This window comes from Trichomycterus rosablanca, chromosome 19 (assembly GCF_030014385.1).
Source record: "Trichomycterus rosablanca isolate fTriRos1 chromosome 19, fTriRos1.hap1, whole genome shotgun sequence".
NCBI lineage: Eukaryota > Metazoa > Chordata > Actinopteri > Siluriformes > Trichomycteridae > Trichomycterus > Trichomycterus rosablanca.
Window position 1 is genome coordinate 3,295,886 of NC_086006.1, and position 14,933 is coordinate 3,310,818.

At 37.4% G+C, this 14,933-nt stretch overlaps 1 long non-coding RNA gene across 2 annotated transcripts; it reads right to left on the reverse strand.

Moving 5' to 3' along the window:
• Positions 1 to 729: 729 nt before the first annotated feature.
• On the reverse strand, positions 730 to 2,895 carry LOC134333972 (uncharacterized). Of its 2 annotated transcripts, none has more exons than XR_010015434.1 (3): positions 2,601 to 2,895; positions 2,309 to 2,440; positions 730 to 957 (listed from the first exon to the last, which is right to left on the reverse strand). It is a non-coding gene; the product is annotated as an uncharacterized LOC134333972 (long non-coding RNA). The 2 variants fall into 2 exon arrangements; XR_010015435.1 differs by having other exon boundaries at positions 2,309 to 2,510.
• Positions 2,896 to 14,933: the final 12,038 nt, after the last annotated feature.

Below are 14,933 nucleotides of genomic sequence, written 5' to 3' on the forward strand. Positions count from 1 at the left end.
TAAATAAGGTCCTCTGAACATTCCCTTAATGTTCCATTTTGGTTGTATGAATGTTTTATTAGAACGTTCCTTCAACGTTATTTTGTCAGTTTTTTGTCAGTTTTCTTAATATTCTCAAGACATTTAATACAAGTTAAAGAACATTTTTAAATGTTTGAAATGTTACTTTGACATACTTTTAACATAACTACAGATAATGTTAATCCAAGACAATGTTAATCCCTCTGTGATATATTGGATGAAGGAGATTGCAGGCACAGAGAGAATCCGTTTAACTCTGCACATTTATTTGCAACACACACACACACACACACACACACACACACACACACACACACACACACACACACACACGCACACACACACACTAGCAGCTTCCAACCCGTTACATGTGCATTTGCTTAGTAATTCTACCCTCATTATCTTATATAGTCATTAAGTATTTACTGCCACCTTCTAACCGTTAACTAACTTACAGTTATATATCACCAAATACAAATGTAATATACTACAGTCTTGAACCCCCCAACCCCCTCAGACATTACCATTCATTAAAAAACTATCTGCTAACATTTGCTATGATGGTCTAATTCAAACAATTAATGTGATAATACTGACATAAACGGAGGCAAAATCAATGCAAACATATTTATTTTAAAAAAATGTTTTATCATCATCAATCAAATTCAATTGCATCAACGAGAAATGAAAAAAGAACAATCCCTCAATTTTTCTATCCATTATAGGTAATGGAGGTAAATATGAGGTAAAATCAGTTGGAATATATTGTATTTATTATATGTTATTATTATTATTATCAAGCAATTGATTTAAATTAATCAATGGAAAATGGAAAAAAATATATATATAAATTCTAATGTAAATGAAATAAATGGAAAATGGGGAAAAAAACAAATAAAGTTAGGTAGTAATTCAGGGCGTCTCTGCATTCTCCACCTGCAAAGTAAACAAAGAGGTTTTTTAAGTATTTCTGCATATTTATCAGTACATGTAAAACATTTTACACTGTAACCAAGTCATTCAGCTAAAATACACAGCTTCCTAGAAGTTATGTTGCAGTCTTTAATTTAATTTAAGTCTTCAATGTGCAAGAGGTGTCTGTGGCTCTTTTTTAATGGTTGAATTACTCGTGTGATTTTACAGTGAAAATCATGAAATAGCATTATTTCATGAGGTACATGGCGGTATTTAATATGCCATAAAATATTTAAACAGCCAGCTGGATTAAACAAAATTAAGAAGGGAAATCATACTAGTGTTTTAATATTTATTTAAATATTAAAACACTAGTGTTTTAATATTTAAATAAATATTAAAACACTAGTGTTTTAATATTTATTTAAATATTCTTTTTGTTTTTAAATATTGTTTCTGTTTTTGTATTTTAAATAATCCAACTAAGCAATTAATTGTAGTATGTGGGTTACACTTGATAAAATACAACTTGTATTTACAAGTTTGTACAAAATACAAATAAATATTTTAAAAGCTATTGAAGTTATTAATATGATAAATACTTGAAATGCTGTTAAATTATGAATAAAAATCTGTTTTTATTATGTAATAAAGGGTAAAAGTGTCAGTATAAGAGTTTGTAATTGTAGTATGTAATGTGGGTTACACTTGATAAAATACAACTTGTTTTGGAGCAATTTGATACATATTTTAAAAGCTATTGAAGTTATTAATATGCTGAATACTTTAAATGCTATTGAAGTTATGAATAAAAATCTGTTTTTGCACTGATGAAGGACTAGAGGATGACTAACACAAACTGTGCAGCAACAGATCAGCTATTGGTTGCTTCCTCAATCTTATGGACTTGAGAAACGTCATCATTCACAGCCCAAATACTGTTCCATTTAAATGTTCACATCTAGCAGAGTACAGTCCATATAACCAGATGTTGTTCTTGCTTATTATTAAGAATGTATCACCACTCTTACTTGGCACTATAAACTTGTTTATAGCCTGTTATGGCTCTGATTGTGAGTCAGCAGCTGGTTTGACTGGTCAGATTAAATCTTTCACTTGGGAAGAGCACTTTTCTTACAGTCTCTTGGTACAACTCTCCTGGCTGCAGTATGGTATTAAACTCTATTAATTAAACTCTATTAATAGTAGCAGCAACTGAAAAACGATCTTTAAAAAGAAAAGAAATACTTTTATGGTCACAGCATTGATTGAGCCCATTGGGTAGTCAGTATATTGCAAAATATATATTTTGTGATCTCAGCATTAATTTTTATGGTGCACAAAATATTTATTGCTGAAAAACATGACTTACCTTCACCTGCACTAATGCACTGCCTCAGACAGATGTTCTCTCTCTTTAACTTCTTTATTTTAGGCTGCAGTACATCTATTTTGCAAAGTAGCTCAGGTGAACACACCCAACAAAATTTGTTGACAGTCAGGGCTTTAAGCATACAGAAATGGGCGAGTGGGCACAAAGGTGGATGAATGAATAGATATTGTCAACACCAGAACTGAAAAAAGCGAGTTGTTCCACAATATATTTTTACACAAATATATTTTCAACACAATATATTTTAATAAAAAAGTTAACTAGCACTTACTTCAATTGATTTAGGATATGGGCTACAAAAACATTGATGTTCTGTGAATCTGGTTGTGGAGCAGTGTACTAAATGTCAAACTTGTTGCCACTATCTTGAATATGGGCGACCCATCCTTTTGTGCTGCTGTGAATGAAGGCAAATACACTGAGACTCTCTCTACCTCAGCAGCCCTCCTTGACATGTGGCCATTTTCCTGGAATAAAAAAAACTGTTTTTAATTTCATATTTTAAATCTGTAGTTAACAGAATGCTACAATAACTAAACACAATGGCACAAATGCAGGGTTTTACCTGGGTTGTTGGTGGGCTTAGGTGGTTTAAAGCACACATATAACCTATTATTTAAAAGAAAATTTTGGACCTCCAGTATTTTAAGTGTAACATGCAGGTTAACATTTACATTTAATTCATGTGTACAGATATGTGTATAGATATGACATCAAAGGTGAATTGTCTTGTAAGAGATGTTAAAAGCATTTACAAACTTCTCTATGTTCATTTCTAAGTAATATCATCTGTTAACCTAAAATCATTAAAAGTCATAAGTTTATTATAGTGCAGTTCAGCACAATAACATCACTATAAACTAAGCTATTGCACCAGTCTTAACAAGCATTACTAAGTATTTAAAATGCACAGTGAGAAGGCTAATGTTAACGGTTAGCTAACGTCCCCAGTTACTCATTTGAAAACATTTCATGCTGATACCTGGATTGTTTTCGACTTTCTACAATGACCACTTATTTTTAATAACATTTCAGAGATAATATAGTTTTTCATGTTTATTATTATTATAAACTGTTTAAGCTTAGCAGGGCATGACGAACGTCTTTTTTTCATTTCTCACTGTAAGTTGACGACAACAGTTTAGCCGTCAGTGAGATCTTGTCAGATTCTTTTGACCTTCAATAAGCACTGACTCAATAACACATGTGGAAGAATTTCATCTTCAAAGAAGTACACAAGCACGTACTTTGGCAGACTCATGTTTCAGAGTAAAAGAACTGAAAACACGACATTTGTATTTCGCTTAAAGTTCTGTGTGGAGGCAGAGACGGTGGGTTAAAATAACGGTCTCAAGTCAAGTGTGGATGTGCGCATGTGCAGAACGAGCGGTCCGACCGTCCGTAGATGGAGACTGATGTGCTGTGTAAATATATATATATATAATTTTTCCTAATATGCGTCTAAAGAATATCACACACATACTCCTTTAAAATTTTGTTTAAAAAAAAAAAACGTTAAAAGAACGTTCATATAACATTACACATTGAACATAATATTTATCAAGGTCACGTAACGTTTATAGAACGTTCTATTAACGTTATTGTGAGAACGTTTGCTCATAACATTAGAAGGACTTTCACGTAACGTTAGTGAAAGTTGTGGGAACGTTCCCTGTTAGCTGGGATGTTGTTTGCATTGTGTGCTATGAAAAAACAATAGATTAAGTTAAGGTTGTAATACCTTATTCCTCAGACAGGGGGCAGTCTATCTTAGGTTGACTTTCATGACTGACTTTGGGAAAGAACGATCATTCTAGTTAACTAAATCAAAACTACAACAATAAAGGAATGAGTGAAATTAAATATACAAAAAATGAATTCAAAAGGTTAAAAGTACATTCAAATACAATTAACCTTTAAAGTAACTAACAAACTACACATTTAAACTCATTTTTAGCATAACTGTGGTAAATGGAAGTTGGCCAGAGCAGTGTAGCCATACTATTGAAGTGTACTGACGTGATTACAGATTATTTGAGGAACGTTTAGCAACACAATTTGCTGAAAATCATTAAGAAGTTTGATTTAGATTAATCAGAATGTCAGTTTATTCATGGCAGGTAAACACACTTAGCAAACAGTTCGAAAGCTAGCAGACTAGCAACCTAACTGGTGCTACAATGTCTTGCAGGATTCTGTGAACCAAATCATTCACCAATAAATGAAATCAAATGTGAATCTATTCTGAAGCATGTTGGGTGGCACGATGGCTAATTGGGCAATTGTAGTCTAGCGGTTAAGGTACTGGACTAGTAATCAAAAACTCACTGGTTCAAGCCCCACCACTGCCAGGTTGCCACTGTTGGGCCCTTGAGCAAGGCCCTTAACCCTCAATTGCTTAGACAGTCTACTGTCAAAGTACTGTAAGTTGCTTTGGATAAAAGCGTCTGCTAAATGCTGAAAATGTAAGTGGGTAGCACTGTCGCCACACAGCAAGAAGGTCTTGGGTTCGATCCCCAGGCGGGGCGGTCCGAGTCCTTTCTGTGTGGAGTTTGCATGTTTGTTTGTTGTTCTGAAGCAAATGTACCAATGTGCCTCCCTTCCCCTGTGCGGTATGTCACCCTGGCACAGACTCTCATTAGCACATGCTAATTAACTCCCTACTGTGACTCTGCTGGAGCAGGTGAGAGGTCAAAGCCAGGTCAGGGAGTACTAGTGGGATCTCTTTTACTCATTTTCATTCTCATTCTTCATGCACTATGCCAGTAGCTGTTTACCAATTGCCTTCCCCATCCAGTGCACGGCTGGGCATGTGATACAATGGTCTGATTTGGCCCTCACAAGGAAACAGGAAGAGATGGAAAAGGAAAGGACGGTCATAATCATGTGTGACCCTTATCCACAATGTTCTTGTATCTAAATATCTGCTGTAGCAATGGTGTCACTGTATGCTTTTGTCTTATAGCAACTGCTTACATGTCAAAAGGTATATTATAGGGCCAAAAGTATGTGGACATACCTTCTAATTATTGAGGTCAGCTATTTAAGCTACGCAAACATGTATAAAATCAATATAAAAATGAATCAATTTGACAGAATGTGCACAAAGTTCTACAGACTCTTGCCAAAAACACAGTATAAGGGTTCCAAGCCCTTATTCATAGCCATGTTTTGAAATAGAATGTTAAATTAGCTCACACTGGGGTGTCCACATACTTTTGGACATATAGTGTACATAGGTAAGTAGGAAGGTGGCATGGTAGGTAGTATTGATGTATAATATTGTACACACAAAAAATACTTGAACATCTGACAATAGAAACACAACTGCATTTTCTATTGGTTAAATATCAGATACCACATATTTAATTGTATTGTACCTAATGTAACTTGCCAGGTAAGATTAGCAGCAGTGTTATTTTGTTGTTATTGTGTACCTCACATTTTGTTGGCTCTTATTTAAGGCAATTTCTGATTTTTTGTATATGCTATGGGGAAAACACCTAGTAGATTCCAACCTCTACCTCCCCCTTGTAGTGGCAGATTGTGTGTGTGTCTCTTGAGGCTGTTAAGTATTCAACTCCACCTGGCCTGGATGGCATTGGATGCTGTAATGCAGGGAACAGGGGAATTCTCATATCATGTGTCCTTTTGTAAGCTCTGTACCTGAGGTGCAAACAGTCCATGTCTGAGCCAACTTTTGTCCTTCCGATTTTAATTTCAATGTAATTATGTATCACTGTTAACAACAATTGTTGTCACAAAGCAACGACCTAAAATGGGCAAGCTTAAGGCAACGATAGACGGGAAACACCCTAAAAGACAGGAGGAAACATTAAAAGACCTGAAAAGGGAAAATCTGATCTCTTCATTCTCCTGTTAGAGGAAGTACAATGGAAGACTGAAAGTAAAATTAACAGGAAATTAGCTTGTACAAAGCAAATATCAATGTTACCAAAATTCCACTGAAGCTGTGCCCATGTATTTATTTTTTAAAAAGTGGTTTTAAATAACTGATCCATTATTCGACTGGTTAGGAGCTAAACAGTAACATAAACACATTCTGACAAAACCAGTGCTCAATGTGTTACTAACTATGGAAGACCAAAAACATTTGTACTGGATTTAAGACTATATTTTGGCATCTTAAATTCTTATCCATCAAATTCATACATATTATAGACCACCAGACAACCTTATCCCACCTGTGAAGCATAGTGCAGGGAGCATAGTGCAGTAGCCAAGAGCAAACTGTTTTATTCATGGACTGATGATTTATAGGTAATTTATTCATCTTAATCAAGGTCACAGTGACTCCAGAACTTATCCTGTGTGAAGGCTAGAACACGTTTCAGACACCCTAATCTGTTGAAAGGCATCACACTCTTACTTACCCTTTCTAGCTTGTGTTCATGTGTATTCACAAGTTCAGCTGTAGCTAAATGAAGCCAATTTGGATGGTGGATTGCCTACCAATAGCCTCACCATTGTCTTTTGTCCTGAACACAGCAGGGTATCAAACTGTCCCCCGTAATGTTTGTAGACATGGCCAACTAATAGCAGTTAAGAGAGTAATTGAATAAGAGAACGGCTCAAGAGGGAGCTCCTTAATTCTCCACAGAGGCTCTCCAGGGTGTTTAAGATACAAATGTAACCTTGAAGTGTCATCAGAGAGTAGAACTGTTGATCATGATCTGGGCCATTTAAATGTTTGAGCTCAGGAAACTGAGCAGTGTTGGTAGTGGGTGCATCATTTTTAGAAACTGCTGTATCCCATTCAGGGTCACAGCTGAACACTGGGTACAGGACAGGAACACTACCAGTAACAGCCTAGTGGTTAGAATGTTGGGCTATCAACAAAACTATTCTCTACACCACCAAAATAATAACATTCATTTTATCACTAAAATTGTTAGAAAACCCCTACAACTTTGAGAGATCAAGTGCCTCAGCCTCAGTGCTAAAAAGCAATTACATAAAATCAGTTATATGCATCCAACTCTGTGGTAACAATTAGGAAAGGGCCTTTCTGGTTCTAGCATAACTGTGCTCATGTATTTGCTTGCAAAATGAGATATATTAAGACATGGATTGACAAGTTTTGTGTAAAGAGAAATCCAATCACCTGTACAGAGCTCTTAGCCCCATTAAACACCATCAAAATGAACTAAAATTTTGATTGCAAGCCAGCCCAACTCTGGAGCAACATCATTATAAAAATGCTCTTTTACATGTTTAAATGTTACAAATGTCAGCAGATACTCCAAAATCTTGTAAAAAGCCTTTCTTATTTTTATGTGAATTGTTATGGAAAGAGATGTTTAACAATGCCAGGTGTCCACATATTTTTGTTCATATAGTGTACGTTTCTGGATAAAGGATATTTTTAGAAAACCCACAGTAAATGTAAAAAGAGCTAAACGCCTTTATTTTGACAAGGAACTGTGTTCCAGTCATTCAATTACAAAGAACAATAACAGAAACCATTGAAATCTTAAGACTGCCAAAAAATAGTCCTTGACTAGTGTGTGTAAATATTCCACTGCAACTGTACCATGAAGCCAGGCTATGTAGGGATTTATAGACCAGGCAGTTTGTTATAATATAATAATAATCTTTATTTATATAGCATCTTTTATAAAGGAGTTACAGGACAGAAAGGCACAAATACTTTAATAATAATTTAAATAAAAGAATAAAAAGGTTAGAAACTAATTAAAATAAAATGCTTGAATAAATGGATGAATAAATGGATAAATAAATGAATAAATACGATGATGCCCTAGGATTTAAAGCTAGTCATGCTGTTTTGGGAAGCCCATATTTATGTTATGATGAGAAATTTAACCCCATCCACAAAACTGTTAAATTGCTGGATTAGTCTGTCTTAACCGATAAGTGCAGAATAATATTAAATCAAGGAAATTAAGAATGGATTCTGTTGTCCAGGCTACACAGTGACTTTTTCATGTTTATAGAACACAGTCGGTCCAATTATATCTGTAACCACAAGGAAATGAATGTGGTTTGAGCTGAGTGTGTGGGCACGTATTTACCGTAAAGTTTTACTTAGTCAGAAAACAAGTCTCAGCTGGTCAAACACTTGGGATTTTTAGTCAGTCTATTAACTGAAAGTTTCCCTAAATGTACAAACCCTATTTCCAGAAAGGTTTGGACACTTTTTAAAGATGCAATAAAAACTTACAGACAAATGGACAAGAGAAAACAACCAATGTTTTTAATGACAAACTTCAAATTCTATTTGTTAAACAAAGTTAGAAATGAATGCCTGCAACACACTTAAAAATGTTGGAATATTTTCTTTTAATGGTTTGGGAACTGGGGACGCTAATTGTTGCAGCTTTGAAAATGGAATTCATCTCAGTTTTTGTTTGGTATAAAGCTTCAGCTGCTCGACAGCCTGTGTTTGCCTTTGTCTGATTCAGAACACGTTTTCACTGTCTTTTAGTCCGTTCTTAGATGACTTGATGACGGACCCAGAGAACTCGTCTGTGTTTATGCTCAAAATTAATATATGGCTTTGTCTTTGCATAATACAGTTTCAGGTTACATTTGTTGATGCAGCGGTGGACTGTGTTAAATGACAACGATTTTTCAAAGTACTCCTGAATCATGTCCGTCACAGTAGCATGGTGGTTTCTCAAATGATACCGCCTGAGGGCTCAGTGGTCACACACTCTCAGCAGCAGTGTTCACCCTTTACTCACCAAATCTTTTCATGATATTGAGTACTGTAGGTAGTAAATGATATAGATTATGTGCAATCTTTTCCCTCATGAAGTCTGGCACAAAGTGGTGAACCACGACCCATGCTTGATTGCAAAGACTCAGCCTTTGGTGGATGCCCTTTTATACTCAATCTTGATGGCCTCACCTGTTATCAGTTAACAAATTACAGTTTTTAGTTTTCATTAGATTTTTACACAGTGTCCCACATTGACTGGAAATGAAATTTATGTATTGGACTGAAATAAACACTGCTGCAACATTAATTGAATTTAGCTTCATTCAAAAGCTGTCATGGGGGTGGGGGTGTGGGCGGTTGGGCCACTTACAGGAAAGTCTAGACAGCTCAGTGGGGGCTCATTGCACTTATGACCTATCAAACTGTATTGTGTGCTTCTAATGCCAAAACATTTAACAGTAAGATATGTAACTAAACATCTTTCATAACACACTGAGTCAACGGACTTTCAGAACTACCGTTATTACTGTAATGTAAGGTGTAGCCAGTGCAGACAGTTTACTGTAATACATGAAGTAGTGGGTGGAGAATTAGAACAGCTTGTTTAACCTCACTCTTTAAGAGGTGAATACGGAGCCACTGTATGTCTACAGGTGTTTTGATCACTTGTTATGGTTAAATTGTTGACAATATGAAGATCTGGGGCTAGTTCTGGGGCAAATTTAGTCATGGTAGTGCTGGTTGGCAGAAAAACATCTTGCTCACCTTGGTCTAGCACAATTAAAAACAGCAACATTAACCTTAAGCTAAGAGTGTATTTTTCCTGAATTAGATAGAAGCCTAATTTACTTAAACCAGGTCTGCCTTGAATTAGAAGCTGTCTAAACTTGGGTAACACTGTCCACAGTTAAGCAAGCTTTACTTTACCATGGCCACAAAGGCTGTATTGTCAGGAAGAAGCCTCTGCTCTAAAATGTGCACTTTACATTTTCTGCATTTAGCAGACACTTTTATTCAAAGTGACTTACAATTATAACTAAATACAACTTGAGTAAGGGTTTAGGGCCTTGCTCAGGGGCCCAACAGTGGCAACTTGGAAAGTGTGGGGCTTGAACTGGCAACCTTTTAAGTAAGGGTTGCCAACCGTCCCGTAAAATACGGAATCGTTCCTTATTTGGAAACTAAACGTCGTGTTCCGTATTGAACTGATACGGGACGCGCTTTGTTCCGTATTTTTATCAATGTGAGAGAAATGCTGCAGACATTTTATAGGTGCAACCCTAACCACCTACCCCCCGGCTCCCGTTTAGGTAAACACCCGCCATCCCACCCCCAACCCTATGCCTTACGCCGAACCCGCCAGCCCAGGGTGTTCCTTATTTCCAGTTCTGAAAGTTGGCAACCCTATTTTAGGTACTAGTCCAGTACCTTAACCACTGAGCTACCCATTGCCCCCAAGCTCGACTATCTATATGGATATTGTAATGGACAGTATTGGGCAGTGGTACCTCGGTGATACAGGTATTGGAATAGTCATCAGAAGGTTGCTGGTTCAAGAATCATCACCACCATGGTGCATGGCTGAACTGCTCAATTTGTATTCAGTCATTAAAGTATTCTTTGGATAGATCAGCTAAATGCTGCACAGAGTAGCTTGTAAGCCCAAAATAGTAGTATGTTTTCATGCGTGTTGCCATGGTGATGGTGGACGCTGGCGCATTTGGCTGCCGCTACCGTTACCGTATTTTACCGTATTTTATTGTATTTTTATCGTTTTTCGTTTTCATCTTTTTACACACCTTGTGGATCTATTTCTTTTATGTTACTTTTGATACTTTTATTTGTGCTTTTGATACTTTTTGTTCTTTCTACTGTACATCGCGTCTGCGGCCGGTGGTGAACGGTGGATGAGTTTTCCTGGGATCGGCACGATGTTGAACTATTCCGTTGACCAGCTGAGGAAGTTCAACAACTGCACTACTCCATCGTGTATTTCAGTCATCAAACAGCTTGGACTCCTTCGCCGGCCTCGTTATATTCACAGGGGCTCCCGGAGAAAGCTTGTTTATCTTCGAAACGGTAACGCTATTCCATCCTTCTGGTCAGCCGTGCGCACTGTCGCTCCGCAAACACGTCATCAGAGCGCTGCTGCCTTGCACACCAGTAGCGGTGTAGTCTCCATGACAACGCTGTCCACGGAGTGGGATGGGAAACGCGGAGTGGACTTAGCAAATCTCCGTTCTCTTCCTCGTTCCTCACAGCCAACTACACAACAATACCACTTGAAAATGGCATTGCTTAATGTTCGTTCACTCAACACAAAAAGTACTGTACTTAGTGAATTTATATCTGACAGTGAACTAGACTTTTTCTGTCTCACTGAAACTTGGCATAAACCCTTGGATTATTTTACGTTAAATCAGACCACGCCAATGGGATACTCGTATATTGATGAACCTCGTATGGAAGGGCGAGGTGGTGGTGTTGCTGCAGTCTATAGGGATGATATTAAAATAACCACTTTGTCTTTTCCTGCTGCTCTTTCTTTTGAACACCTGGCTTTCAAGTTGTCAGGGCCTACTCCTCTGGTCACTGCTGTAGTTTATCGTCCGCCAAAGCCAAACGCTTCCTTTCTCTCTGACTTTTCAGATTTTTTAACCCAGCTTAGTGCCCTCTCATCCTCTGTACTGCTTATGGGTGATTTTAACATCCATATTGATGACAACAACTGTAAATTTGCCAGGGAATTTTTGGAATTGTTACAGTGTTTTAATTTCACACAACATATACATTTTCCAACTCATAAAAAAGGTCATACTCTTGACCTTGTCTGCTCTACTGGTGTCCTAGTTCATCAGCCGTCCAGCCATGACCTTACTGTCTCTGATCATTTGACAATCATCATGGACATTGAGGTCACTAGGCCCATCACTAGAGCTAAACGTAAAATATCCTTCAGGAATCTTCAATATATCTCTCCCTCTGCTTTCTCAGATTCTCTTGTTAAAAAGATGTCTGTCTGTCCTGTACTGTCTAGTACTTCATCTGACCTTGTCGATTACTATAATGACATACTCGCCTCATGTCTTGATGAGCTGGCTCCTTTGAGAACCAAATTTGTTTCATTTAGTCATTCTGCACCATGGTACACAATTGAGCTTCACCAAATGAAATCCCGTAAACGCCAGCTTGAAAGACTTTATAAGAAAACCGGTCTAACAGTACATTATCAGATTTATTCTGATTATCTTCAACATTACAAAGACGCTCTTACGGCAGCCCGATCCACTTACTATTCCGAACTCATACATGCTGGATCAACAAATCCTAAGACTCTCTTTTCCACAATAAATAAACTTCTCAAACCAGTTGACAATACTACCAATTCCTTTACAGTTGACAAGTGTAACTCTTACCTCTCATTTTTTCAAACAAAAGTTGAGAATATCCACAATTTTCTGACAGTTTCCCCTGTCATCTCTGTTTCTCCGCCTATCTCATCTCAATTTATTACCCAGCCTCTGTCTCAGTTCTCACCTGTGTCTCATTTGGACCTATCTGAGATCTTAACAGGGATGCGAAGCTCCACTTGTGTTTTGGATCCTGCTCCATCAAAACTTGTTAAGGGTTGTTTTCCAGTTATCTCATCACTTATCACAGAGATAATCAATTCCTCTCTTAGTTCTGGCTCAGTCCCTCAATCACTCAAATTGGCTGCTGTTACTCCCATACTTAAAAAACCTGGACTTGACTCTAACATTATGAGTAACTTTCGGCCCATTTCCAATCTTCCATTTCTGTCGAAAATACTGGAACGTGTTGTTGCCTCACAGCTCAAAGATCACCTAAATTCCAATAATCTATTTGAATCATTTCAGTCTGGTTTCCGCCCCCAGCACAGCACTGAGTCAGCCCTCCTCAAAGTCACAAATGACCTTCTTCTTTCCTCAGACTCTGGACAAATTAATATTCTCGTCCTCCTTGATGTTACTGCAGCTTTTGACACCATTAATCACTCCATTCTTCTGTCCCGCCTTGAATCCTCTGTCAACATCACTGGTACTGCCCTTTTGTGGTTAAGGTCATATCTCGTAAACAGACAACAGTTTGTTAATATCAACAATTGTAGTTCTGCCATTGCTCCACTGTCCCAAGGCGTTCCCCAAGGCTCAGTGTTAGGTCCCCTTTTGTTTATTCTTTATATGCTCCCCCTTGGTGACATCATACGTCGGCATGGTTTACATTTCCACTGCTATGCTGATGATATTCAGCTTTACATCTCCTCCAAATCCATTAATACTGAACTTCACTCCACTCTGACAAATTGCATCACTGAAATGAAATTGTGGATGAAAGCTAATTTCCTCAAATTAAACTGTGAAAAATCAGATATGATCATCGTAGGTCCTACAACCCTGGCAAAAACCACAAAAAATTTTCAAATTACCATTGATAATGACACTTTGTCTCCGTCTTCTAACATCCGAAATCTTGGTGTAATTTTTGATAGCAACCTCTCTTTTGACCGCCATGTAAATCACATCACCAAAACTGCTTTCTTTCATCTAAAAAACATAGCACGTCTACGTCCATCACTCTCCTTTTCTGCCGCCGAAACCTTGATTCATGCTTTTATTACATCCAGAATTGATTATTGCAATAGCATCCTTTATGGTACATCTAACAAAATCCTAAAAAAACTTCAGTATATCCAGAATTCAGCTGCTCGCCTCCTTACTCATACTCGCTCCCGTGATCATATTACACCTGTTCTACAAAAACTTCATTGGCTTCCCGTTGCTCAACGCATTCAATTCAAAATTCTTCTATTCACTCACAAAGCTCTCCATAATCAGGCCCCATCCTACCTCACCGACCTGCTCCATCAGCACATTCCCTCCCGTAGCCTTCGCTCTTCTGAGGCTAACCTACTGTCCATACCCTCTAGGACCAAGCACCGGACCTGGGGTGACAGGGCCTTTTCCATAGCTGCTCCATCTTTATGGAATGCTCTCCCCAAACACCTACGAGATTGTCCTGACCTGTCCAAATTCAAGTCACTTCTCAAAACTCATCTATTCAATATGGCATTTAACTTGTAACAACACGAAATAAATGCTTTTATTTTTGCTATTCTTTTTAATAGTTTTTATACTTAGATCACGACAGAAATGTGAAGTCCTAGATCCTAAAACTTGTAAGTTTTCAGTTTCCTGATTGCATGTAAATCTGTCCTGTTTCTGTCTAATTTTAAGAAATTGTTCTATATTTGTTGTTCTCTCTCATAATTTAGCTAATTTTTAATGAACTGTCTTATGCTGCTCTCTTTGTTTTTATCTTAATTATTCTTGATGTTGATGTACTATTTTGATTTTGTACTATGATTTGTATGGTGTATGTACGTATTTGTTTTGATTATTTGTCTTATGTAAAGCGTCTTTGAGTATCTTGAAAAGCGCTATATAAATAAAATGTATTATTATTATTATTAAAATTATTATCAGTATAGCCTGATTAAAGCTGGCTTGACGGTGGACATTGGACACTCCAGGATCCTTAATATACTATTTTCCTTCTTTACTGTATGTAAGATTTATACTTTATATGTGTCGGTTCACTCAATGCGGTTTTGGTTTTGGACGTCGCCACAGATTTTGGGCTAGTGAGGCAAGGCAAGCACAAGGCGCTTGGGAATCGAATGCAGAGATCCTATTGGCTGCTGCCGAACAGAAACGGAATCCTGCGATCTGATTGGCTGTTGCGGTGAACTATAAAAACTCCACAGTTCGTCACCCAGTCACATTAGTTAAGCGCAGTTCAGGACTCGTGTGCGCAGTTTATATCAAAGTCAGTGTGCAGTTCATAACGCAGCGGATTTTTATCTTAAAAGCTGAAATC